The following is a 26,011-nucleotide window of genomic DNA, read 5'->3' on the forward strand; positions in this document are numbered from 1 at the left end:
GTGGCTGGGTCTTTCAACATGACAATGATCCAAAGCACACCGCCAGGGCAACGAAGGAGTGGCTTCGTAAGAAGCATTTCAAGGTCCTGGAGTGGCCTAGCCAGTCTCCAGATCTCAACCCTATAGAAAACCTTTGGAGGGAGTTGAAAGTCCGTGTTGCCAAGCGAAAAGCCAAAAACATCACTGCTCTAGAGGAGATCTGCATGGAGGAATGGGCCAACATACCAACAACAGTGTGTGGCAACCTTGTGAAGACTTACAGAAAACGTATGACCTCTGTCATTGCCAACAAAGGATATATCACAAAGTATTGAGATGAAATTTTGTTTCTGACCAAATACTTATTTTCCACCATAATATGCAAATAAAATGAAAAAAAAAACAGACAATGTGATTTTCTGGATTTTTTTTTCTCAGTTTGTCTCCCATAGTTGAGGTCTACCTATGATGTAAATTACAGACGCCTCTCATCTTTTTAAGTGGTGGAACTTGCACTATTGCTGACTGACTAAATACTTTTTTTCCCCACTGTATATTTCTCCTCATACAGACTTATATATATATATGTTTCTCCTCATACAGACGTGTATATATATATATATATTTCTCCTCATACAGACGTGTGGATATGTTTCTCCTCATATAGATGTGTATATATATGTATATTTCTCCTCATACAGACGTATATATATATATATATATACAGTGGGGAAAAAAAGTATTTAGTCAGTGAGCAATAGTGCAAGTTCCACCACTTAAAAAGATGAGAGGCGTCTGTAATTTACATCATAGGTAGACCTCAACTATGGGAGACAAACTGAGAAAAAAAAATCCAGAAAATCACATTGTCTGTTTTTTTTTTCATTTTATTTGCATATTATGGTGGAAAATAAGTATTTGGTCAGAAACAAAATTTCATCTCAATACTTTGTGATATATCCTTTGTTGGCAATGACAGAGGTCAAACGTTTTCTGTAAGTCTTCACAAGGTTGCCACACACTGTTGTTGGTATGTTGGCCCATTCCTCCATGCAGATCTCCTCTAGAGCAGTGATGTTTTTGGCTTTTCGCTTGGCAACACGGACTTTCAACTCCCTCCAAAGGTTTTCTATAGGGTTGAGATCTGGAGACTGGCTAGGCCACTCCAGGACCTTGAAATGCTTCTTATGAAGCCACTCCTTCGTTGCCCTGGCGGTGTGCTTTGGATCATTGTCATGTTGAAAGACCCAGCCACGTTTCATCTTCAATGCCCTTGCTGATGGAAGGAGGTTTGCACTCAAAATCTCACGATACATGGCCCCATTCATTCTTTCATGTACCCGGATCAGTCGTCCTGGCCCCTTTGCAGAGAAACAGCCCCAAAGCATGATGTTTCCATCACCATGCTTTACAGTAGGTATGGTGTTTGATGGATGCAACTCAGTATTCTTTTTCCTCCAAACACGACAAGTTGTGTTTCTACCAAACAGTTCCAGTTTGGTTTCATCAGACCATAGGACATTCTCCCAAAACTCCTCTGGATCATCCAAATGCTCTCTAGCAAACTTCAGACGGGCCCGGACATGTACAGGCTTAAGCAGTGGGACACGTCTGGCACTGCAGGATCTGAGTCCATGGTGGCGTAGTGTGTTACTTATGGTAGGCCTTGTTACATTGGTCCCAGCTCTCTGCAGTTCATTCACTAGGTCCCCCCGCGTGGTTCTGGGATTTTTGCTCACCGTTCTTGTGATCATTCTGACCCCACGGGGTGGGATTTTGCGTGGAGCACCAGATCGAGGGAGATTATCAGTGGTCTTGTATGTCTTCCATTTTCTAATTATTGCTCCCACAGTTGATTTCTTCACTCCAAGCTGGTTGGCTATTGCAGATTCAGTCTTCCCAGCCTGGTGCAGGGCTACAATTTTGTTTCTGGTGTCCTTTGACAGCTCTTTGGTCTTCACCATAGTGGAGTTTGGAGTCAGACTGTTTGAGGGTGTGCACAGGTGTCTTTTTATACTGATAACAAGTTTAAACAGGTGCCATTACTACAGGTAATGAGTGGAGGAAAGAGGAGACTCTTAAAGAAGAAGTTACAGGTCTGTGAGAGCCAGAAATCTTGATTGCTTGTTTCTGACCAAATACTTATTTTCCACCATAATATGCAAATAAAATGAAAAAAAAACAGACAATGTGATTTTCTGGATTTTTTTTTCTCAGTTTGTCTCCCATAGTTGAGGTCTACCTATGATGTAAATTACAGACGCCTCTCATCTTTTTAAGTGGTGGAACTTGCACTATTGCTGACTGACTAAATACTTTTTTTCCCCACTGTATATGTATATATATATTTCTCCTGATACAGACGTGTATATATATGTTTCTCCTCATACAGATGTGTATATGTATATTTCTCCTCATACAGACGTGTATATATATATTTCTCCTCATACAGACGTGTATATATATATATATATATATATATATATTTCTCCTCATACAGACGTGTATATATATATATTTCTCCTCATACAGATGTGTGTATATATATATATATATATTTTTCCTCATACAGATGTGTATATATATGTTTCTCCTCATACAGATGTGTATATATATATATATTTTTCCTCATATAGACGTGTATATGTTTCTCCTCATACACATGTGTATATATATTTCTCCACATTCAGACGTGTATATATATATCTCCTCATACAGACTTGTATCTACTATATAATCATCTAATTCTGTCTGTCTCTCTCTTTGTAACGGAAGATTTTTATATATATATTTCTCCTCATACATATATGTATATATATTTCTCATACAGACGTATATATATATATATGTTTCTCCTCATACAGACGTGTATATATATATATATTTCTCCTCATACAGACGTGTATATATATTTCTCCTCATACAGACGTGTATACAGTATATATATTTTTCCTCATACAGACGTGTATACAGTATATATATATGTTTCTCCTCATACAGACGTGTATATATATATATATATATATATATATATATATATATTCTCCTCATACAGACGTGTATATATTTCTCCTCACACAGACGTGTATATATATATTTCTCCTCATACAGACGTGTATATATGTTTCTCCTAATACCGACGTGTGTATATATATATATATATATATATATATATAGATTTCTCCTCATACAGACGTGTATATATATATTTCTCCTCATACAGACGTGTATATATATATTTCTCCTCATACAGACGTGTATATATATATATATTTCTCCTCATACAGACGTGTATATATATTTCTCCTCATACAGACGTGTATACAGTATATATATTTTTCCTCATACAGACGTGTATACAGTATATATATATGTTTCTCCTCATACAGACGTGTATATATATATATATATATATATTCTCCTCATACAGACGTGTATATATATATTTCTCCTCATACAGACGTGTATATATATATATATATATATTTCTCCTCACACAGACGTGTATATATATATTTCTCCTCATACAGACGTGTATATATGTTTCTCCTAATACCGAAGTGTGTATATATATATATATTTCTCCTCATACAGACGTGTATATATATATTTCTCCTCATACAGACGTGTATATATATATATATAGATTTCTCCTCATACAGACGTGTATATATATATTTCTCCTCATACAGACGTGTATATATATATTTCTCCTCATACAGACGTGTATATATAGATTTCTCCTCATACAGACGTGTATCTACTATATAATCATCTAATTCTGTCTGTCTCTCTGTTTGTAACGGAAATCCCGTCTGTCGCTGCTGGGTAACGGCCTAGATGGTGGCCGGCTGCGACCAATCAGCGGCAGTCGCAGCTCACAGTTAGAAACAGCAGCTGTGGTAATATAGTGGAGGGCCGGATTGTGTGTGGTAATGTGGTGAGGGCGGGATTGTGTGTGGTAATGTGGTGGGGGGCGGAGCTGCTTTGCAGGGGGCGGAATTAGCGAGTAATCACGATGCCTCTTATATATATAATCTCTCTGGGGACTGTCAATGCTCCTTCCACATAAAATAGAATTTGAGATTTTCTTCATCTCGTCTTTTTTTGCCTGGGTTTCCCATATTTAATGGGATGCATCTTTTTTTCTACATTATTAAGAGAATTATGTAATAAGATCACATACCAGTTATCGAAAATTCCATTGTTCTGTAATAAGAGGTTTGTAAAGTTGTGTACGGAGGAAATATATCCTGTAAAGCAGTGGTCCCCAACCTTTCTGAGCTTAAGAGCCACATTCAGCTTTGAGAGAGGGTTGCAAGCCCCATCCAGCTCCTGTCCCGCTCATAGTAGTCACACCCAGAACTCCCTTTACTGGTATATTGACAGCCAAAGCTTTTCCACAGAAATCACACCAAGGCATTATATTGAGATCCAGGGGTTCCTACCCTACCCCATTCAGATCTGCTCTTCTATGGGAAGCTACTCACAAAAGTCACCATGTAGAGACCTTCTCTTCACAGCTGTTTTCTAGACCTGGTGATAATGCGCTGAGCTGGCAGACAGCCGTGAGCCACACATCACTGGCCCGGGAGTCACAGGCTGGAGACCCCTGCTGTAAAGGGTTGTTCGCATGTTGGTTTGCCTTCTGAAGTGCACCATTTCCCTACCTCATGGTTTACTGCTTGCCGGCGAGCAGTGGGCTCCTAAATATTATGGCCACGTGCACACGTTGAGTATTGGGTGAGTTTTTTACCTCAGTATTTGTAAATCAAAATTAGGAGTGGAACAGTCAGAGGAAAAGTATAATAGAAACACGTCACCACTTCTGCATTAATCACCCACTCCAGTTTTAGGCTTACAAATATTGAGGTAAAAAAATGACTAAATACGCATCATGTGCGCGTGACCTAATAGTTTAGATCGCTCTCCCATGCTGCTAGCACAGGCAGCTTTGTCTCTGTAGCATAGGAGAAGCGCATGGAGACTGAGGCTAGCCGGATACCGAGACACAACCCGCTTCAGAGCAGCACTTGCAGTCACATAGATTTCCTTAGTATTGCACAGGTGGTGGAATTATCACCCTGGCAAAAGTAGGGAAATCCTAAAAACATGAGCATAGAGTCTGCTAGCAGTGTACACTCCTTACCTACGTAACCGGTCACTCTGAGACTGCAGGGTGTCCGATAAAATAGGCGACAAACTGTGCAGCGTGCAAGTAAATATCTCGATCCTTGAGAATGGAGAGGATTTTTAATAGTAGGTAAATTGTAAATGCATCTGTTTTTACAAGAAGTCTATAATTTTAGCCATTTAAAAACTTGAGACAACCCCTCCGTGGCTTAAAAACTCAAAACTAATCTTGTGCATTTATTTTTTTTTTTAGAAATTACAATTAACCATCACACAAGTAATACTCACCATCGAATTCAGGGCACAGTTTCTGATGGATTCTTTGTATGAACACCAGGATGAACTAAGTAACCATCTCTAGTCTGAGCTTTATTACAGCCTCCACAGTCTCAGCACAGCCTCTGCAGCCTTTCTGCCATTCCTAGACCACACTACAGCTTCTGATTTCTCCTGAGCTTCATTACAGCCTCTGCCTTGCCTAGGCCATACTAGAGCCTCTGCAGCCTTTATCCTTCCCTAAGCCATGCTGCAGCCTTTACAGCCAACAACTCTTTCTGGGCCACACTACAGCCTTTGACATGTCCAGAATCAAACTACAGCCTCTACAGCCAGAGGCCTTTTCCTGAGCTACCCACAATCGCCAAGCAACCGAATAATCGGTCCAAGTTTTCTTAGCTAAAGATTTTTCAATGAAATGTGGTATTAAACTTGAACTAAATCCCAAAGCCGCTGTGTACAAATCGTTCCATTGATGTCTGCTGAAGGCACTTGCTTCCGGAATTGTGACCTCTAGCGGTGACATATAAGCTTAGCATTATTATTATTATTAACCTCAAGGGAAAAAGAAGCTTTCAACCAAATATTGTGTTTCATACACAGCAGTACTAAGAGTCTAAGACTCAGGCCACTCTTCCGAAACCCTATGGGAAGCAAATGAAATACCAAGACCTTCATGTTCATCAGCGAAATAAGACAAATTCAGCTCATCTGCAAGAACAAAAGGAGTCTGTCAAAAAGCTTTCCCCATTGAATTTGGATAAAAATGCCCACCAAACTCTCAAATCTTCCTTTGCTTCTGCATTGAGTCTCACAATGCGCATTAGGAGAAGAATGGCCAGAGGTTAAGCCATAGAGGCGCCTTGAAAAAACATATAGCTATATGTGGTATTTTCCTGAGGAAGGGGTGGTATTCACCCTGAAACGCGTCGATTAAAACCACTTATTAATTGAAATCTTGGAAATCTATTATTTGGGCAGCGTGGACTGGAATCCACATCTTCTCTGCAGTGTATTGAAGCCAATTGTTAAAAGATTTCAGGCTAGCAAGATTTCTCTTATCATCTGCCTTGTTCTTCCTTTCAAACGTACTCTGCTGTTCCTTGGCAGATGGTAACAAGGAAAAGAAATCCACGTAATCTCTGTTCCATATCTGTTCCTTTACTGCAGCACTCAAATGAAACCCCAGAGGCGATAAAGTTAGCGATTCTTTTAACAACGCCTCAGGTACCCCAGGTTTTAAAACAACCCCACTGCCCGCATTAAGATTATGTACCAAAGGTCTGGGGGGCAGCACAGAATCATTTGTGCCTAGATACTTGCCCACAATCTCTTTCACTAATGCCTTTAAATTAAAGGGGGGGGACAGACTGGGGCACATTTAAAATCTCATCCCTAGGATGTCGCAGAGGGTCCGGCAGCGTAGTAGCTTCAGCACTCAAGCCTGTCATGACAGGCGAATGCGGTTGGAGAAGAGCAGGCTGCCCGTGTTCGTCCTCAGATGTGGGAGAAGCTGCTGACCAGGAACTTGCGGCGTTGACAGCAGCCCGATCTTCCGCTGGGGAGCTCCTGACGGGGCCACAGAGAGCCACCCGTGATGCTCCCTGGGCCACTGCAACGCTTTTCTGGCTGCAGCGGCTAGATGCCTCCAGCGCGCCCATCAGAATGGCCTCCGACTCCTGAGATTCTCCCTGTGACGATGCTGCTGTGCCACCAGCAACGTCTGATGACATCCGCGGAGTAAACTCGCGATTCCCGTGTAAGTCTCGAGATGGGCTGCGAGACTTCCGCCTGGGAAACCTCTGGCTTCTGCTGTGCGCTTCCTGAATATTGTCAGCAGCCCTTGATGATGGCGGCGGGGGGAGTAGATGGTCCTGGACTGACGACTCCTTACAGAGCTGCAGCTTGACCTCACAGGGACAGACGACGAACTTGACTCAGACAGGAAGGCGGGGGATGTGGCGCCGGAGCTGCCTGAACCTCTGAAATAGAGGTAGGTTTTATAGCTGGTTCTATAGCCAGGCAGCTCCTCAACCACTCAGCACCGCCCTCCTCCTCAGCCCTCCAGATCAGCTGCTGCAGGAGAGAATCCATCAGCTGTTCTTCTTATCTTTAGTCTTCTTGTGATGAATGAGGTAAACTTTTATATTGTCTTGGAACTAGTTGGAAAGCTCAGTATGATATATAATGGGTAGTGTTGAGCATTCCGATACCGCAAGTATCGGGTATCGGCCGATATTAGCTGTATCGGAATTCCGATACTTAGTTCCGATACTTTTTTCATATCGAATACCGGAATCGGAAGTTCCCATAATGCTAGGAGCCCGCTCGATTTGATTCAGCCAATGGGGATCCTCAGAATTGTGGGCATATCCTGTTAGGCATGTAGGCATGTTAACTACTGGCATGGCTGTGATTGGCTGCTGAAATGATGTCATGATGCACTATAAAAAGCGCTGCAGCCGCCATTTCTGGTCACTCTGCTGTGAATTCAGTTAGGGACAGGCTGCTGTTGAAGACTGTGAGGGACAGTTAGAAATAGCGATTCCACAAAACATATAGTGCTTAACCCAGGCTACATAAACCACCACTGTAGCTTGCTTTTCCCTAGCAGCGCTGTTTTCACAGCTGTCTGCAAGGGCTGTGTCAGTGCAGACCCACGCTGTGTAGTGTGTCCTGCAGGCATGTCTGCTTGTAGGCCGGCCAGCGTGTGTGTCTGCCTCATACACATTTTTCTTTTATTGCTGCTTTTTTTTTCTCCTGTATAGTGTGCTTCCATACGTATCCATATACGTTGGTTGCAAACACTAAAGGAGTGGACAGCGGAGCCTTTCAGCAGCCTTTCAGTGCTATAGCCCATTTCTCTGCACTGTTTTTGGCTGTCTGATAGGTCTCTCTGTGTGTGAGTGCAGCTCACGTTGCAGTGTGTTCTACAGCCACCGCTAGCTGTAGTCCGCTCAGCGTGCGTCACTGCCTCATACATAGTCCTTTTTTTGCAGCTAATTTAGCCAGATTTTTGCTCCTATATTAGTGTGCTTCCAACCGCATCCATTGTCATTGGTTGGTTGCAAACACTATATAGGATTAGATAGAGGAGCCTTTTTGCTGGCTTGTGCCCTTCAGGGCCAGCCAGGCTAGTATCACCCTATTTTTTGGAGCCTCATCAATTGCATTGTAGGTTAGCTTCCTGCATTGTAATCGCTCCAAAAAGTTTGTGATACTATAGCTTTCAAACTTTGGTCACATCCTTTCCTTTCCCCCCACCCAAAAAAAAGGAAATAAAGTTCACCAAACACTCCACTTTACACGTTTACAGTTGTCTAGGCCACATTAGATCATATTAAAGTGTAGTACACACACTCTTAGCCAAATTAGTGTTTCTTATACTGGTTAGCAGGTGTTCAGGAATAAGAACACTAAGCCACCCCTTTTTTACTTTTCTGCCTATCTTTATCAGTCTACCAAGATGAAGAAGGCAGGGAGTAAGGCACGTGGTCGTGGCGGTGGAGTTTCAGCGGGGGGATTCAGCAGGGAGAGGACGTGGGGATTCGGTATCTGCTGCGGCCACCAGTGACCCGGCATCCCCCACTTTTACCAGGCAACAGTCCTTCATGCGCAGCTTTGTAGGACCTCGCCGTACCCCACTGCTGCGTGACGAACAAATTGAAGCCGTTGTCGGATGGATGGCAGCTAACGCATCCACTTCAATGACTTCCGTATTCTCCCAAGGCCAGAGCACTGAAGAGCAACCATCTGTCTCTTCACCACCTGCCAAATTGCCCAGGCAGTCTGAGAGCCCTGGACAGGAGCCATCTCAATCTTTACTTCTGTTCTCAGAATCTGTTGGCTTGGAAAGAGGTGGCCAGCCAAGCAGCATTCTAGAGCGTGAAGAAGAGGGAGTATGCAGTGATGCGCAACTGCTTTGTCCCTCTGAATCTGAAGAGGCGGGTGGGCCAGTGCCTATGGTCAGCACACCTCAGTATGCATCAGATGATGATGAGACTCAGTTGCCAATTTCTGTTGCGTACGGTGCTGGCGAGACAACCCAGGACCAGCCGGTGCTTGAAGAGGGGAGTGGAGATGATGAGGTCCTTGACCCATCATGGCGTCAGCCACAGGAAGGTGGTGGGAGCAGCTCTGAGGAAGAGATTCCCCGAACGGCCAAAAGAGGAGGGAGAGGGCGGGGGCAGACTTGGTTGCCTGTAGCCTCCACTTTGGCACCCGTGAGGAGCAATCCTCTTCCAAAACACAAAACGGGCGCTCCCAGGACTTGCAGTGCGTGGTCTTTTTTTGACACAGTTGCAGATGACATTTGCTTTGTCAAATGCAAGCTGTGTCATCAGAAAGTGAAACGAGGGAAAAATGTGACCAACCTCAATACCACAAATATGTGGAAACATGTGCGTACCAAGCACGAGGTGGAGTTACACAGACACACTGAAGATGTAGGCCAACCTTCAGCAGCACCTACCACCTCTTCAGCTCGTGTTGGGGCCTCTTCCTCCAGCTCACACACAGCTGGTTCGGCTTCCTCACTGGAACGCCATGGAAGAACCACTGCCACTGTTGTCCAGAGACCCAGTGAAATTCCACCCACTGAACCACGTTCGCAGTCATCAGCACACTCCCAGGCCACTCACCAGCAATCGGTAGCACAGGCATGGGAGAAAAAGCGGCCATACTCGGCAAACCATCCCCGAGCACTGGCTTTGAATGCCAGCATTGCCAAACTACTGGCCCTTGAGATGCTGTCATTCAGGCTGGTGGAGACTGACACCTTCCGGAACTTTATGTCATTGGCAGTTCCACAATACAATGTGCCCAGCCGCTTTTATTTCAGCAGGCAAGCTGTCCCTGCCCTGCAAAAGTATGTGGAGGGAAAAATTAAAAATGCGCTACTAAATGCCGTCAGTAGCAAGGTCCACCTGACCACCGATGCGTGGACCAGTAGCCATGGACAGGGACAATACCTTTCCCTCACTGCCCATTGGGTCAATGTTGTGGAGCCGGGTACAGATCTGGAGAGTGGCTCTGTACGTATTCTGCCAACTCCAAGGATTGCAGGAATGCAGTCTGTACATATTGAGTCCTCCTCCTACTCTAGTTCCTCGGAATCAGCACTGCGTGAGCCTGTTAGGCCAGATATGAGCACAGGTGTGGCCAAACGTCAACAGGCCGTCCTTAAATTAATTTCTTTGGGGAATCGGAGCCACACAGCACAGGAGCTCTGGATGCCATCAAGCAGGAGAGCGATGTGTGGTTTGTGCCAGCGAATCTCCAGCCAGGTTTGGTAGTGAGTGACAATGGCCGAAATCTAGTGGCAGCTCTGGGCCTAGGCAACCTCACTCACATACCATGTCTGGCACACGTGCTCAATTTGGTCGTGCAGAGCTTTCTGAGGGACTATCCGGATCTTGATGCGCTGCTGCACAAGGTTCGCCTAGAGTGTGCTCACTTGCGGCGTTCCAGCATGGCAAGATCGCGCATTGCATCTCTGCAACGCCGATTCCGCCTGCCAGAACATCGCATCATATGTGACCTCCCCACCAGGTGGAATTCAACGTTACATATGTTGGAGCGGTTGTGTGAGCAGCAGGCAGCAGTAATGGAGTACCAGCTGCATCAGGCGCAAACAAGTCGCACTGTGCGCCGGACACACTTCACCACCACTGAGTGGGCCACTATGAGGGACATCTGCCAAGTTTTGCGTGCCTTCGATGACTCCATGCGGATGGCCAGTGCAGATGATGCACTAATCAGCATGACTGTCCCCCTCATCTGTCTGCTTCAAAAAACCTTACAAGCACTAAGTGAGGAGGTTTTTGAAGAGGTCGAGGATGAGCAGTCAGAAATGCCATCTGCTTCTGGCAAGTCTGCACAACGTGCTTCCACACAAAGTCCCAGGCAGGGGACACTTAGTGAGGAGGATGACGAGGAGTCAATGGAGGAGGAGGAACACATCTCTCCAGAGGAGGGAGGTAGACAAGGCTCTAGTAGTCAGTGTGTACAGCGAGGGTGGGGTGATGCTGAGCAGGCAGAGATGATGCCTCAAGCTGGGGACAGCGTTTCCGGTCCAGTTGGCAGTCTGCAGCACATGGTTGATTTCATGCTGCAGTGCTTGTTAAATGACCGCCGCATCGCCAACGTTCTCCACACGGCTGATTATTGGGTGTACACCCTCCTAGATCCTCGCTACCGGGACAACTTACAAAGCCTCATACCACAGTTGAATCGGGAGTGAAAAATGCGGGAGTACCAAGAAACACTTGTGCAGGCCATCATGTTCTCCATTCCCCCCACAAGTGTTGCTGGTAGTGCTTTTCAAACCAGCCATGTGGGTAGAGGCAGTGGAGGAAGCTCTGCACAAAGAGGTAGCAGAGGCAGTGCCACAGGACAAGGCAAGGCCAGTATGGCCCAAATGTGGAAAAGTTTTGTGGGACCGTCACAAACGGCTACACCATCACAGACGGCTCCAGTCAGCAGGAGGCAACGTTTCCGTCAGATGGTGACAGACTACTTGTCGTGCCCTGTTAGTGTTCTCCCAGACGGCTCTTCCCCGTTCAAGTATTGGGTCTCTAAGCTGGATACATGGCCAGAGCTTAGCCAGTATGCATTGGAGGTGCTGGCTTGCCCTGCTGCCAGTGTATTATCGGAACGTGTCTTTAGTGCTGCAGGTGGTGTGGTAACAGACCGTCGCACGCGACTATCCGCCGATAATGTTGACCGGCTTACTTTTGTGAAAATGAACAAGGCCTGGATCTCACCTGAATTTGCCAGTCCTCTTCCAGAATAAATAATTGGCTGGCAACAGGATCCAGGTCTCCTGTTGTGTTCATGTTTCTATGACCTGAACTTTATTTCCTGGGCTACAGCAACGCCCGTTGTTGCTCAGAAGTGCTGTCCGCACAGACAAAACACTCGCTCATGTGTAAGTGGGGTTCGGTAACGTCAGCTGATCCCCTGCTGTGTGTACGGCAAACTCTCCTGCTGCCTACAACTTCTGACTACCTCTGATTTAATATGTTCTCTGATTTGCCCTCTGTCTCCACTCTGTTTTGAGTATTTCCTCCGGCCTACAACACCGCCTGTTTCTGCTCTCAAGTGCCGTCTGCACAATCCACACTTGTTCCTGTGCTACCTGGGTCCTGTAACATCTGCTCATCTCCAGAGTTGAGCACGGCAATGTCTCCTGCTTTGTCTACATTCCCACTACTTGTAGTGGAAATGTGGACAGAGCAGGAGACATTGCCTGACTCACCTCTAGGGACAAGCTGCTGTTACAGAACCCCAGTAACACAGGAACAAGTGTGGGTTGTGCAGACGGCATTTCAGAGCAGCAACTGGCGTGGTTGGAAGCCAGAGGAAATACTCGAAACAGAGTGAAGACAGAGGCCTAATTGGAGTACGTTGACAGTAGTAGTCTAGAAACAATCGCAAACTGCCACCAAGTAGGCCTCGGCCTACTACCTGATTTTCCCTGGGCTCCGACACCGCCAGTTGGTGCTCAGAAGTGCTGTCTGCACAGACAAAACACTCGCTCATGTGTAAGTGGGGTTCGGTAACGTCAGCTGATCCCCTGCTGTGTGTATGGCAAAGTGTCCTGCTCCCTCCACAGTCAAACAACCTCAGATTTACACCTGGCTCCAAGTAGGCATCGGCCTACTACCTCATTTTCCCTGGGCTCCGACAACGCCAGTTGGTGCTCGGAAGTGCTGTCCGCACAGACAAAACACTCGCTCATGTGTAAGTGGGGTTCGGTAACGTCAGCTGATCCCCTGCTGTGTGTATGGCAAAGTGTCCTGCTCCCTCCACAGTCAAACAACCTCAGATTTACACCTGGCACCAAGTAGGCCTCGGCCTACTACCTCATTTTCCCTGGGCTCCGACAACGCCAGTTGGTGCTCGGAAGTGCTGTCCGCACAGACAAAACACTCGCTCATGTGTAAGTGGGGTTCGGTAACGTCAGCTGATCCCCTGCTGTGTGTACGGCAAACTCTCCTGCTGCCTACAACTTCTGACTACCTCTGATTTAATATGTTCTCTGATTTGCCCTCTGTCTCCACTCTGTTTTGAGTATTTCCTCCGGCCTACAACACCGCCTGTTTCTGCTCTCAAGTGCCGTCTGCACAATTCACACTTGTTCCTGTGGTACCTGGGTCCTGTAACATCTGCTCATCTCCAGAGTTGAGCACGGCAATGTCTCCTGCTTTGTCTACATTCCCACTACTTGTAGTGGAAATGTGGACAGAGCAGGAGACATTGCCTGACTCACCTTTAGGGAGAAGCTGCTGTTACAGAACCCCAGTAACACAGGAACAAGTGTGGGTTGTGCAGACGGCATTTCAGAGCAGCAACTGGCGTGGTTGGAAGCCAGTGGAAATACTCGAAACAGAGTGAAGACAGAGGCCTAATTGGAGTACGTTGACAGTTAGTAGTAGTCTAGAAACAATCGCAAACTGCCACCAAGTAGGCCTCGGCCTACTACTTGATTTTCCCTGGGCTCCGACACCGCCAGTTGGTGCTCAGAAGTGCTGTCCACACAGAAAAACACACTCGTTCATGTGAAAGTGGGGTTCGGTAACGTCAGCTGATCCCCTGCTGTGTGTATGGCAAAGTGTCCTGCTCCCTCCACAGTCAAACAACCGCAGATTTACACCTGGCTCCAAGTAGGCCTCGGCCTACTACCTCATTTTCCCTGGGCTCCGACAACGCCAGTTGGTGCTCGGAAGTGCTGTCCACACAGAAAAACACACTCGTTCATGTGAAAGTGGGGTTCGGTAACGTCAGCTGATCCCCTGCTGTGTGGTGGGCAAACTGCTGCTGCCTCCAAATTTTAGCTACTTCAGATTTAAACATTCTCTGATTTGGCCTCTGTCTCCACTCTGTCTCTAGTATTTCCCCTGACCTCCAACACCGCCAGTTCCTGCTCACAGTTGCCATCCACGCATTCTACACGTGTTCCTGTGTTACTGGGGTTCTGTTACGTCAGCAGATCCCCCAATGTGTGTCCGCCACTGTCTCCTGCGCTGTCCACCTTCCCACTGCAAGCGGTGGGAATGTGGACAGAGCAGGAGACAGTGGCAGACACACATCAGGGGATCTGCTGACATTACAGAATCCCAGTAACACAGGAACACGTGTGGATTGGGCAGACGGCTGCTGTACGCATAAACTGGCGGTGTTGGTGGTCACGTGAAATCCTGGAAGCAGAGTGGAGACAGATGCCTAATTGGAGCACATTGACAGCCTGTTGTAGCCTACAAACAATCTAAAACTGCCACCAAGTAGGCCTTGGCCTGCACCCTGGTTCTCCCTGGGCTCCAACAACGCTAATTGGTGCTCGGAAGTGCTGTCCACACAGAAAAAGACACTTGTTCATGTGAAAGTGGGGGTCAGTAATGTCAGCTGATCCCCTGCTGTGTCGAGGGCAAACTGCTGCTGCCTCCAAATTCAAACAACGTCTTATCTTAAACTGCCTCCAAGTAGGCCTCAGCCTACAAAATGACTATCCCTGGGCTCCAACATCGTCAGTTGTTGCTCGGAAGTGCCGTCCACACAGAAAAACACACTCGTTCATGTGAAAGTGGGGTTCGGTAACGTCGGCTGATCCCCTGCTGTGTGGAGGGCAAAGTGTCCTGCTCCCTCCAAAGTCAAAATACCTCTGCTTTACACCTGGCTCCTAGTAGGCCTCGGCCTGCACCATGATTGTCCCTGGGATCCAACACCGCCAGTTGTTGCTCGGAAGTGCTGTCCACACAGAAAAACACACTCGTTCATGTGAAAGTGGGGTTCGGTAACGTCCGCTGATTCCCTGCTGTGTGGAGGGCAAACTGCTGCTGCCTCCAAATTGTAACTACTTCAGATTTAAACATTCTCTGATTTGGCCTCCGTCTCCACTCTGTCTCTAGTATTTCCCATGACCTCCAACAGCGCCAGTTCCTGCTCACAGTTGCCATCCACGCATTCCACACTTGTTCCTGTGTTCCTGGTGTTCTGTAACGTGAGCTGATCCCCCAATGTGTGTCCGGCACTGTCTCCTGCGCTGTCCACCTTCCCACTGCAAGTGGTGGGAATGTGGACAGAGCAGGAGACATTGGCAGACAAACATCAGGGGATCTGCTGACATTACAGAACACCAGTAACACAGGAACACGTGTGGATTGGGCAGACGGCTACTGTACGCATAAACTGGCGGTGTTGGTAGTCACGTGAAATCCTGGAAACAGAGTGGAGACAGATGCCTAATTGGAGCACGTTGACAGTCTGTTGTAGCCTACAAACAATCTAAAACTGCCACCAAGTAGGCCTCGGCCTGCACCCTGGGCTCCAACAACGCTAGTTGGTGCTCGGAAGTGCTGTCCACACAGAAAAAGACACTTGTTCATGTGAAAGTGGGGGTCAGTAATGTCAGCTGATCCCCTGCTGTGTGGAGGGCAAACTGCTGCTGCCTCCAAATTCAAACAACGTCTTATCTTAAACTGCCTCCAAGTAGGCCTCAGCCTACAAAATGACTATCCCTGGGCTCCAACATCGTCAGTTGTTGCTCGGAAGTGCCGTCCACACAGAAAAACACACTCATTCATGTGAAAGTGGGGTTCGGTAACGTCGGCTGATCCCTTGCTGTGTGGAGGGCAAAGTGTCCTGCTCCCTCCAAAGTCAAAATACCTCTGCTTTACACCTGGCTCCTAGTAGGCCTCGGCCTGCACCATGATTGTCCCTGGGCTCCAACACCGCCAGTTGGTGCTCGGAAGTGCTGTCCACTCAGAAAAACACACTCGTTCATGTGAAAGTGGGGTTCGGTAACGTCCGCTGATCCCCTGCTGTGTGGAGGGCAAACTGCTGCTGCCTCCAAATTTTAACTACTTCAGATTTAAACATTCTCTGATTTGGCCTCTGTCTCCACTCTGTCTCTAGTATTTCCCCTGACCTCCAACACCGCCAGTTCCTGCTCACAGTTGCCGTCCACGCGTTCCACACTTGTTCCTGTGTTCCTGGTGTTCTGTAACGTGAGCTGATCCCCCAATGTGTGTCCGGCACTGTCTCCTGCGCTGTCCACCTTCCCACTGCAAGTGGTGGGAATGTGGACAGAGCAGGAGACATTGGCAGACAAACATCAGAGGATCTGCTGACATTACAGAACACCAGGAAAACAGGAACACGTGTGGATTGGGCAGACGGCTACTGTACGCATAAACTGGCGGTGTTGGTAGTCACGTGATATCCTGGAAACAGAGTGGAGACAGATGCCTAATTGGAGCACGTTGACAGTCTGTTGTAGCCTACAAACAATCTAAAACTGCCACCAAGTAGGCCTCGGCCTGCACCCTGGTTCTCCCTGGGCTCCAACAACGCTAGTTGGTGCTCAGAAGTGCTGTCCACACAGAAAAACACACTCGTTCATGTGAAAGTGGGGGTCAGTAACGTCAGCTGATCCCCTGCTGTGTGGAAGGCAAAGTGTCCTGCTCCCTCCAAAGTCAAAATACCTCAGCTTTACACCTGGCTGCTAGTAGGCCTCGGCCTGCACCATGATTGTCCCTGGGCTCCAACACCGCCAGTTGGTGCTCGGAAGTGCTGTCCACACAGAAAAACACACTCGTTCATGTGAAAGTGGGGTTCGGTAACGTCGGCTGATCCCCTGCTGTGTGGAGGGCAAAGTGTCCTGCTCCCTCCAAAGTCAAAATACCTCTGCTTTACACCTGGCTCCTAGTAGGCCTCGGCCTGCACCATGATTGTCCCTGGGCTCCAACACCGCCAGTTGGTGCTCGGAAGTGCTGTCCACACAGAAAAACACACTTGTTCATGTGAAAGTGGGGGTCAGTAACGTCAGCTGATCCCCTGCTGTGTGGAGGGCAAAGTGTCCTGCTCCCTCCAAAGTCAAAATACCTCAGCTTTACACCTGGCTCCTAGTAGGCCTCGGCCTGCACCATGATTGTCCCTGGGCTCCAACACCGCCAGTTGGTGCTCGGAAGTGCTGTCCACACAGAAAAACACAATCGTTCATGTGAAAGTGGGGTTCAGTAACGTCAGCTGATCCCCTGCTGTGTGGAGGGCAAACTGCTGCTGCCTCCAAATTGTAACTACTTCAGATTTAAACATTCTCTAATTTGGCCTCTGTCTCCACTCTGTCTCTAGTATTTCCCCTGACCTCCAACACCGCCAGTTCCTGCTCACAGTTGCCGTCCACACATTCCACACGTGTTCCTGTGTTACTGGGGTTCTGTAACGTCAGCAGATCCCCCAATATGTGTCCGGCACTGTCTCCTGCGCTGTCCACCTTCCCACTGCAAGCGGTGGGAATGTGGACAGAGCAGGAGACAGTGGCAGACACACATCAGGGGATCTGCTGACATTACAGAATCCCAGTAACACAGCAACACATGTGGATTGGGCAGATGGCTGCTGTATGCATAAACTGGCGGTGTTGGTGGTCACGTGAAATCCTGGAAACAGAGTGGAGACAGATGCCTAATTGGAGCACATTGACAGTCTGTTGTAGCCTACAAACAATCTAAAACTACCACCAAGTAGGCCTCGGCCTACACCATGATTGTCCCTGGGCTCCAACAACGCCAGTTGGTGCTCGGCAGTGTCTTTGGCACGGGGACTCCCTGTTGCCCAGCCTGGTTCCAGCACACCTGCTGTTTCCGGGTAGTGTCAAGGTCACTATGCCACCAATCCATTGTCCTGTCATCTTGCGGCCGGGTTAGCCGACTCTACGGTGCCTGCAGTTTAGGTGACTCCTATGTGGGCTGCGGGAACTGGCACTGAAGGTTGGATCCATAGTGCCAATGGGACATGGACCCCCTGTAGGACTGTGGGTTTCGGTAACTGCGGCCGGCTTGCGGCCTGGCTACTTTGCTTTCAATGGGTACCTTCTGCTACCCACCCGGGTTCCAGCACTGTCTGCTGGTTCTCGCCAGAGCCTTTGGCCTAGGTGCCTCCATCTCGGTATCCGAGGTCCAGCACCGTCAGCTGGTCCTTGGTAGTGCTTTCTAGCACAGGTACCTCCTGCCTAGTAACCGTGGTCCAGCACCATCAGCTGTTCCTCGGTAGTGCCATTGGCTCTTGTAGCTTTTGCTACCCATCTGGGTACCAGCACCGTCACCTGGTTCTCGGCAATGTCTTTGGCACGGGGACTCCCTGTTGCCCAGCCTGGTTCCAGCATGCCTGCTGTTTCCGGGTAGTGTCAAGGTCACTATGCCACCAATCCGTTGTCCTGTCGTCTTGCGGCCGGGTTAGCCAACTCTACGGTGCCTGCAGTTTAGGTGACTCCTATGTGGACTGCGGGAACTGGCACTGAAGGCTGGATCCGTAGTGCCAATGGGACATGGACCCCCTGTAGGACTGTGGGTTTCGGTAACTGTGGCCGGCTTGCGGCCTGGCTACTTTGCTTTCAATGGGTACCTTCTGCTACCCACCCGGGTTCCAGCACTGTCTGCTGGTTCTCACCAGAGCCTTTGGCCTAGGTGCCTCCATCTCGGTATCCGAAGTCCAGCACCGTCAGCTGGTCCTTGGTAGTTCTTTTTAGCACAGGTACCTTCTGCTTAGTAACCGTGGTCCAGCACCGTTAGTTGGTCCTCGGTAGTGCCATTGGCTCTTGTTCCTTCTGCTACCCATCCGGGTGCCAGCACTGTCTGCTGGTTCTCGCCACAGCCTTTGGCCTAGGTGCCTCCATCTCAGTATCCGAGGTCCAGCACCGTCAGCTGGTCCTTGTTAGTGCTTTTTAGCACAGGTACCTTCTGCTTTGTAACCGTGGTCCAGCACCGTCAGTTGGTCCTCGGTAGTGCCATTGGCTCTTGTTCCTTCTGCTACCCATCCGGGTGCCAGCACTGTCTGCTGGTTCTCGCCACAGCCTTTGGCCTAGGTGCCTCCATCTCGGTATCCGAGGTCCAGCACCGTCAGCTGGTCCTTGGTAGTGCTTTTTAGCACAGGTACCTTCTGCTTAGTAACCGTGGTCCAGCACCGTCAGTTGGTCCTCGGTAGTGCCATTGGCTCTTGTTCCTTCTGCTACCCATCCGGGTGCCAGCACTGTCTGCTGGTTCTCGCCAGTTTCTCAGCCTTCTTGTACCTTCTGCTACATTTCCAAGATCAAGCTTTTTGAAATTGTCTTTGGTAATCCTTATTGATCTCCATGACGATGACCCTGATGATGACGACCCTGAAGACCACACCAAAGAAGACCAGAAATATGACCCTAAATAATAAGACCAAGAGGACAAAGAACATGAAGACAACCACCAAGATACAGAACAAAAGACAGAAGAACAAGAAGCAGAAGAAGCAAAAGCAGAAGAACAGAAAGCAGAAGAACATTAAGCATAAGACAAAAAATCAGCATAGAATAAATCAAAATTATAAGCAGAAGAAGACTAAGCAGTAAATGGGGGTGAGTCCGTTCCTCCTCGTGGTGCCCCTGGAAAATGCCTGCTGCTGCAGGCCAAACTGAACGCGGACAAATCCTGTTGTAAATCTTTTGTGACAGGCAGAATGTAAGGTGTAATCTTATAACTTTTATAGATAAGTACTACAGGAATGCCTGTTACCATAAGAAAATGAAGAAAAAGAAGAATAGGAAGAAGATGAAGAAATAGCATATGAAAATTAATAATAGCTGAATAAGAAGAATATGAAGAATGGAAAAAAAAAATTAATGGGAAGAAGGTGAAGAAGAAGAAGATGAATAAGGTGAAGAAAAAGTTGATGAAAAAAATGCTACTGCTGCGGATCATGAAGGAGAAAGTGTGGGAGAAGTACAAAAGAAGGTGAAGAGCATGGAAGTTGCGAAACATACAAATCTGACTAAATATAAAAAAGTTAACATAGTCAATATCTTTTTAACTCCGAACGTCTTGAAAAAAAAATTGGAATTAATGCTATGCCATGTGATTTGAATAAACCACTATGCTTTTAATGTCTCCTCCACCTCCCACAATACATTCTACATGATTCTTATTTGTTTTCAATTATGTAGAATTAGCCAACAAGGAAATAAAGGCCTTTTTTTAATTCCGATACCGGAAGTCCCATTGACTTGAATGGGACTTCCGGTATCGGAATCGGCAATACCCGATATTTTTTTCGTATCGGGCGATACCATCCGATACGATATTTTTGGGTATCGAACGGTATCGCTCAACACTAATAATGGGTAATAAAATGGGTAGTAAAATCAGTTACTAGAACAAATAGCCACAGAGGTGCCAATGGAGGAGGTCTGAAGGGAATATTAGGGGTAACATTTCTCCTTGTGGAGAGTGAGCCTGTCATGCCAGTGTAAGGCCTCTTTCACACATCAGTTTTTTGCCTTCAGGTGCGATCCGGCTTTTTTTTGTAAAACCGGATCCGGCAAAATGCAATGCCGGATCCGGTTTTTCCCCATTGACTTGCATTAGCGCCGGATCGTGCTGGATGGCATTGCGTTTCATCCGTTTTTTGCCGGATCCGGCAACTTGTCTCATTCCGGCGTCTGGAAAAAACGGCTACTGTAAAGTTTTTTGTCTCCGGCGAAAAAGCCGGAAGCACCGGATCCGGCGCTTCCAGCTTTTTGCTACAATGAAAGTCTATGGGCGCCGGAATGCGCCGGATCCAGAAAAAGACGGATCCAGCCACCGGATCCGGTTTTTTTAAGTCTGCGCATGCTCAGATCCAATTGGCCAGCCTCCAGGAACAGAGACGGATCCAGCAAAAAAACGGATCCGTTTCTACAGTTCTCCAAAATTTATGCCGGATCCGTTTTTTCTAAAAAAAGCCGGATCCTGCCTGACGGCAAAAAACTGATGTGTGAAAGTAGCCTAAGGAGGCTTATAAGCCTTGCAATGCTCCTATGGGAAATTAATTATTCAAATTGACTCTTAAGAGAGGAAGAGGACTAGAACGCTAATGTCACCTGCCGGAAGTAGTGATACTAACAGTCAATTTTGAACCTTTAACTAGTCTTGTCACATGACATAGGATAAATAAGTCATATGGTAAGGCTTGTTAAAGTGTCACTATTGACTTTTAGAATTGCTACTTTCAATATATGGCGCTGGAGTTCAATTTCTCTCTTTCTGAAGAGGCAATTTGCATAAAGGTAATGTCACGATCCATTTTTGGATCTGTGTCAGATCTAGGATTCTCATATATTAACTTTTTTCCTTTCAGGCCATCGGGGGTTAACATCAGGTTTTGCCCCCGGTGGCCGCTGGTGTAATTACATGGCTGGTCAATTTGCTGATGCAGGTGGTGACCACTCCCACCTTCCTTTAAAAGGTCACCTGATACTTCAGCTGTTGGTGATACACTTCCTCTTTGGAGACCAACCAAGCTGGATTCAGGAGCTGGCTGACTGCAGCGGTGCTTCAGCTGAATGCTATGATCGGGTGCCTTACTCTGCTGTGCGGTGCATTGCAGCAGAGAAAGCTAAGAGATATTTGTCTTACCTTGTTTGTAAACCTTCCCTTGGTATTATATTAGTGCAGCAGTGGGACCAGTGTCAGCACTTACCAATTCCCTATTGAGGGATAGGTGCAGGGCAAGTGAAGGCTAAGGTATCCTGCTCGGCGATGGTTTGAAAGAAGCCGTATAGGGACGTCAGGATAGACCATGGCACAGCCTCAGGAGAGGGCAGGAGTTGTCCATTTCCCCCTTCCCTATCGCCGGGCCCACCGTTGTAATTGTGTCCCCGGTGTTCCCTTGTTTGTTTTTCATGTAGTGACCGACCGCTTGCTGGGTCGTCTCATACAGGGCCAGTCACTTCATGACAGGTAATCTTTACATTTTATTGTCATGCAACTTTTAGGCCCAAAATTTAATTATTAATACTTCCTAATCATCGTCAGATATGTTGCTTTCTGATACAGATATTTTAATCATCTGCATTGACATAGATGTAAAGGATTATGTTCTTGACTCCCTTCAACCACCACTTGAGGCAAAGGAGGATGCAGGGACCAAAGACATTAACCCCTTCCTGACATCAGACATACTATCCCATCCATGGGACCCGGGCCCCTATGCCCATGGACGGGATAGTACGTCTACCGCGATCAGCGGCGCCCACGTGGTGAGCGCCGCTAATCGCGGCAAGGTGTCAGCTGATTATCACAGCTGACACCCGGCACAATGTGTCAGGGGCGGTCACGGACCGCCCCCGACACGTTAACCCCTTGCACACCGCGGTGTACCGGGGGTTAAAGGGAAGCATCGGCAGGGAGGGGGTTCCCTCCGTGCTTCCCTGAGCCCCCCACGGCAGCGCAATGTGCAGCGCTGCTGCGGGGGGCTCCTTTCCTGCAGGCCCCCGAATCCAAGATGGCGACGGGGGCCTGCAGGAAGCTGGCTTCCTCAGTGCCTGCAAAGCGCAGGCATGAGGAAGCCTTCGGCACTGCCTGTGACAGATCGCTGATCTGTCACAGTGATCTGTGATGTGACAGATCAGCGATCTGTCACAGGACAGTAATGTCCCACCTGGGACTATTTAATAAAGTTTAAAAAAGCAAAAAAAAAAGTGTTAAAATAATTTAAAAAAAAAATCGCCAAATAAATTAGAAAAAAAAAAAATATTCCCCCAAATAAATCCATTTTTTGGAAATAAAAAAAACAAAAAAACAATAAAAGTACACATATTAGGTATCGCCGCGTCCGTAAAGACCCGCCCTATAAAACTGTCCCATTAGTTAACCCCTTTAGCGAACCCCTTAAAAAATAAAAATAAAAAACGAAAAAAATAATGATTTATTATCATACCGCCAAACAAAAAGTGTAATAACGCGCGATCAAAAAGACGCATATAAATATCCATGGTACCGCTGAAAACATCATCTTGTCCCGCAAAAAACAAGCTGCCACACAGCATCATCAGCGAAAAAATATAAAAGTTATAGCTCGCAGAATAAAGTGATGCAAAATAAATTATCTTTTATATAAAATAGTTTTCATTGCATAAAACCGACAAAACATAAAAAAACGACCTAAATGAGGTATCGCTGTAACCGTACTGACCCGAAGAATAAAACCGCTTTATCAATTTTACCGCACGCGGAACGGTGTAAACGCACCCCCCCAAAAGAAATTCATGAAACGCTGGTTTTTGTTCATTCTGCGTCCCAAAAATCAGAATAAAAAACGATAAAAAAAGTCACGTGCCCGAATATGGTACCAATAAAAATGTCAACTCGTCCCGCAAAAAATAAGACCTAACATGACTCGGTGGGTCAAAATACGGAAAAATTATAGGTCTCAATATGTGGTGATGCAAAAACTATTTTTACAATAAAAAGTGTCTTTTAGCGTGCGACAGCTGCCAAATATAAAAACCGCCATAAATAGTAAATCAAACCCCCTGTTATCACCCCCTTAGTTAGGGAAAAATAATAAAACTAAAAGAAAATGTATTTATTTCCATTTTTCCATTAGGGTTTGGGTTAGGGCTAGGGTTAGGGCTAGGGTTAGGGTTAGGGTTAGGGCTAGGGCTAGGGTTAGGGCTAGGGTTAGGGCTAGGGCTGAGATTAGGGTTAGGGGTGTGTTGGGGTTCGGGTTGGAGTTAGAATTGGGGGTTTCCACTGTTTGGGCACATCAGGGGCTCTCCAAATGCAACATGGCGTCTGATCTCAATTCCAGCCAATTCTGAGTTGAAAAAGTCAAATGGTGCTCCTTCCCTTCCAAGCTCTGCCATGCGCCCAAACAGTGTTTTACCCCACATGTAGGGTATCAGCCTACTTAGGATAAATTGCAAAACAATTTTTGGGGTCCAATTTCTCCTGTTACCCTTAGGAAAATAAAAAATTGGGGGCAAAAATATCATTTTTGTGGAAAAAAATGATTTTTTTATTTTCACGTCCGAGCGTTATAAACTTCTGTGAAGCACTTGGGGGTTCAAAGTGCTCACCACACATCTAGATAAGTTCCGTGGGGGGTCTAGTGTCCAAAATGGGGTCACTTGTGGGGAGTTTCAATAGTTTAGGTACATCAGGGGCTCTCCAAACGCACATGACACCCGCAGACCATTCCATCAAAGTCTGCATTCCAAAACGTCACTGCTTCCCTTCCGAGCCCCGACGTGTGTCCATACAGTAGTTTTCTCCCACATATGGGGTGTCAGCGTACTCATGACAAATTGGACAACAACTTTTTGGGTCCAATTTCTCCTGTTACCCTTGGGAAAATGAAAAAATTGGGGACTAATTGATCATGTTTGTGGAAAAAATACGATTTTTTTTATTTTCATGCCCGGGCATTATAAACTTCTGTGAAGCCCTTGGGGGTTCAAAGTGCTCACCTCACATCTAGATAAGTTCCTTAGGGGGTCTAGTTTTCAAAATGGGGTCATTTGTGGGGGGTTTCCACTGTTTAGGTACATTAGGGGCTCTCCAAAGGCAACATGACACCCGCAGACCATTCCTTCAATGTCTGCATTCCAAAACGTCACTACTTCCCTTCCGAGCCCCGACGTGTGCCCATACAGTATTTTTCTCCCACATATGGGGTATCAGCATACTCAGGACAAATTGGACAACAACTTTAGGTGTCCAATTTCTCCTGTTACCCTTGGGAAAATAAAAAAATGGTGACTAAAAGATCATGATTGTGGAAAAAAATACGATTTTTTTATTTTCACGCCAGGGCATTATAAACTTCTGTGAAGCACTGGGGGGTTCAAAGTGCTCACCACACATCTAGATAAGTTACTTGGGGGGTCTAGTTTACAAAATGGTGTCATTTGTGGGTGGTTTCCACTGTTTAGGTACATCAGGGGTTTTCCAGTTGCGACATGGTGTCCGATCTCAATTCCAGCCAAAAACGTCAAATGGCGCTGCTTCCCTTCCGAGCTCTGCCATGCGCCCAAATAGTGGTTTACCCCCACATGTGGGGTATCAGCGTACTCAGGACAAATTGCACAATAACTTTTAGGGTGCTGTTACCCTTGGAAAAATAAGAATTGAGGGTGAAAAGATCATTTTTGTGGAAAAAATATGATTTTTTAATTGTACGGCTTTATGTTATAAACTTCTGTGAAGCCCTTGGGGGTTCAAAGTTCTCACCACACATCTAGATAAGTTCCTAAGGGGGTCTAGTTTCCAAAATGGTGTCATTTGTGGGGGGTTTCCACTGTTTTGGTACATCAGGGGTTTTCCAATCGCGACATGGTGTCCGATCTCTATTCCAGCCAAAAACGTCAAATGGCGCTGCTTCCCTTCCGAGCTCTGCCATGCGCCCAAATAGTGGTTTACCCCCACATGTGGGGTATCAGCGTACTCAGGACAAATTGCACAATCACTTTTAGGGTCCTGTTACCCTTGGAAAAATAAGAATTGAGGGTGAAAAGATCATTTTTGTGGAAAAAATATGATTTTTTAATTGTACCGCTGTACGTTATAAACTTCTGTAAAGCCCTTGTGGGTTCAAAGTTCTCACCACATATCTAGATAAGTTCCTTGGGGGGTCTAGTTTCCAAAATGGGGTCACTTGTAGGGGGTTTTCACTGTTTAGGTACATCAGGGACTCTCCAAACGTGAAATGGCGTCCGATCTGAATTCCAGCCAATTTTGCATTGAAAAAGTCAAACGGCGCTTCTTCCATTCTGAGCTCTGCCATGCGCCGAAACAGTCGTTCCCCCCCACATATCAGGTATCAGCGTACTCAGGAC

The 26,011-nt window shown here is 46.8% G+C and overlaps 1 long non-coding RNA gene across 1 annotated transcript in view; it reads right to left on the minus strand.

The window, feature by feature from the left end:
* LOC141085918 (uncharacterized) overlaps positions 1-5,477 on the minus strand; it is a 149,871-nt gene extending 144,394 nt beyond the window's left edge. Inside the window, exon 1 of the long non-coding RNA XR_012231438.1 lies at positions 5,401-5,477. This is a non-coding gene — a long non-coding RNA (uncharacterized lncRNA). The remainder of the gene's footprint in view (positions 1-5,400) is intronic.
* Positions 5,478-26,011: the final 20,534 nt, after the last annotated feature.

Source organism: Dendrobates tinctorius, unplaced genomic scaffold (assembly GCF_039654945.1).
Source record: "Dendrobates tinctorius isolate UK_male_01 unplaced genomic scaffold, ASM3965494v1 ptg000029l, whole genome shotgun sequence".
NCBI classification, from domain to species: Eukaryota; Metazoa; Chordata; class Amphibia; order Anura; family Dendrobatidae; genus Dendrobates; species Dendrobates tinctorius.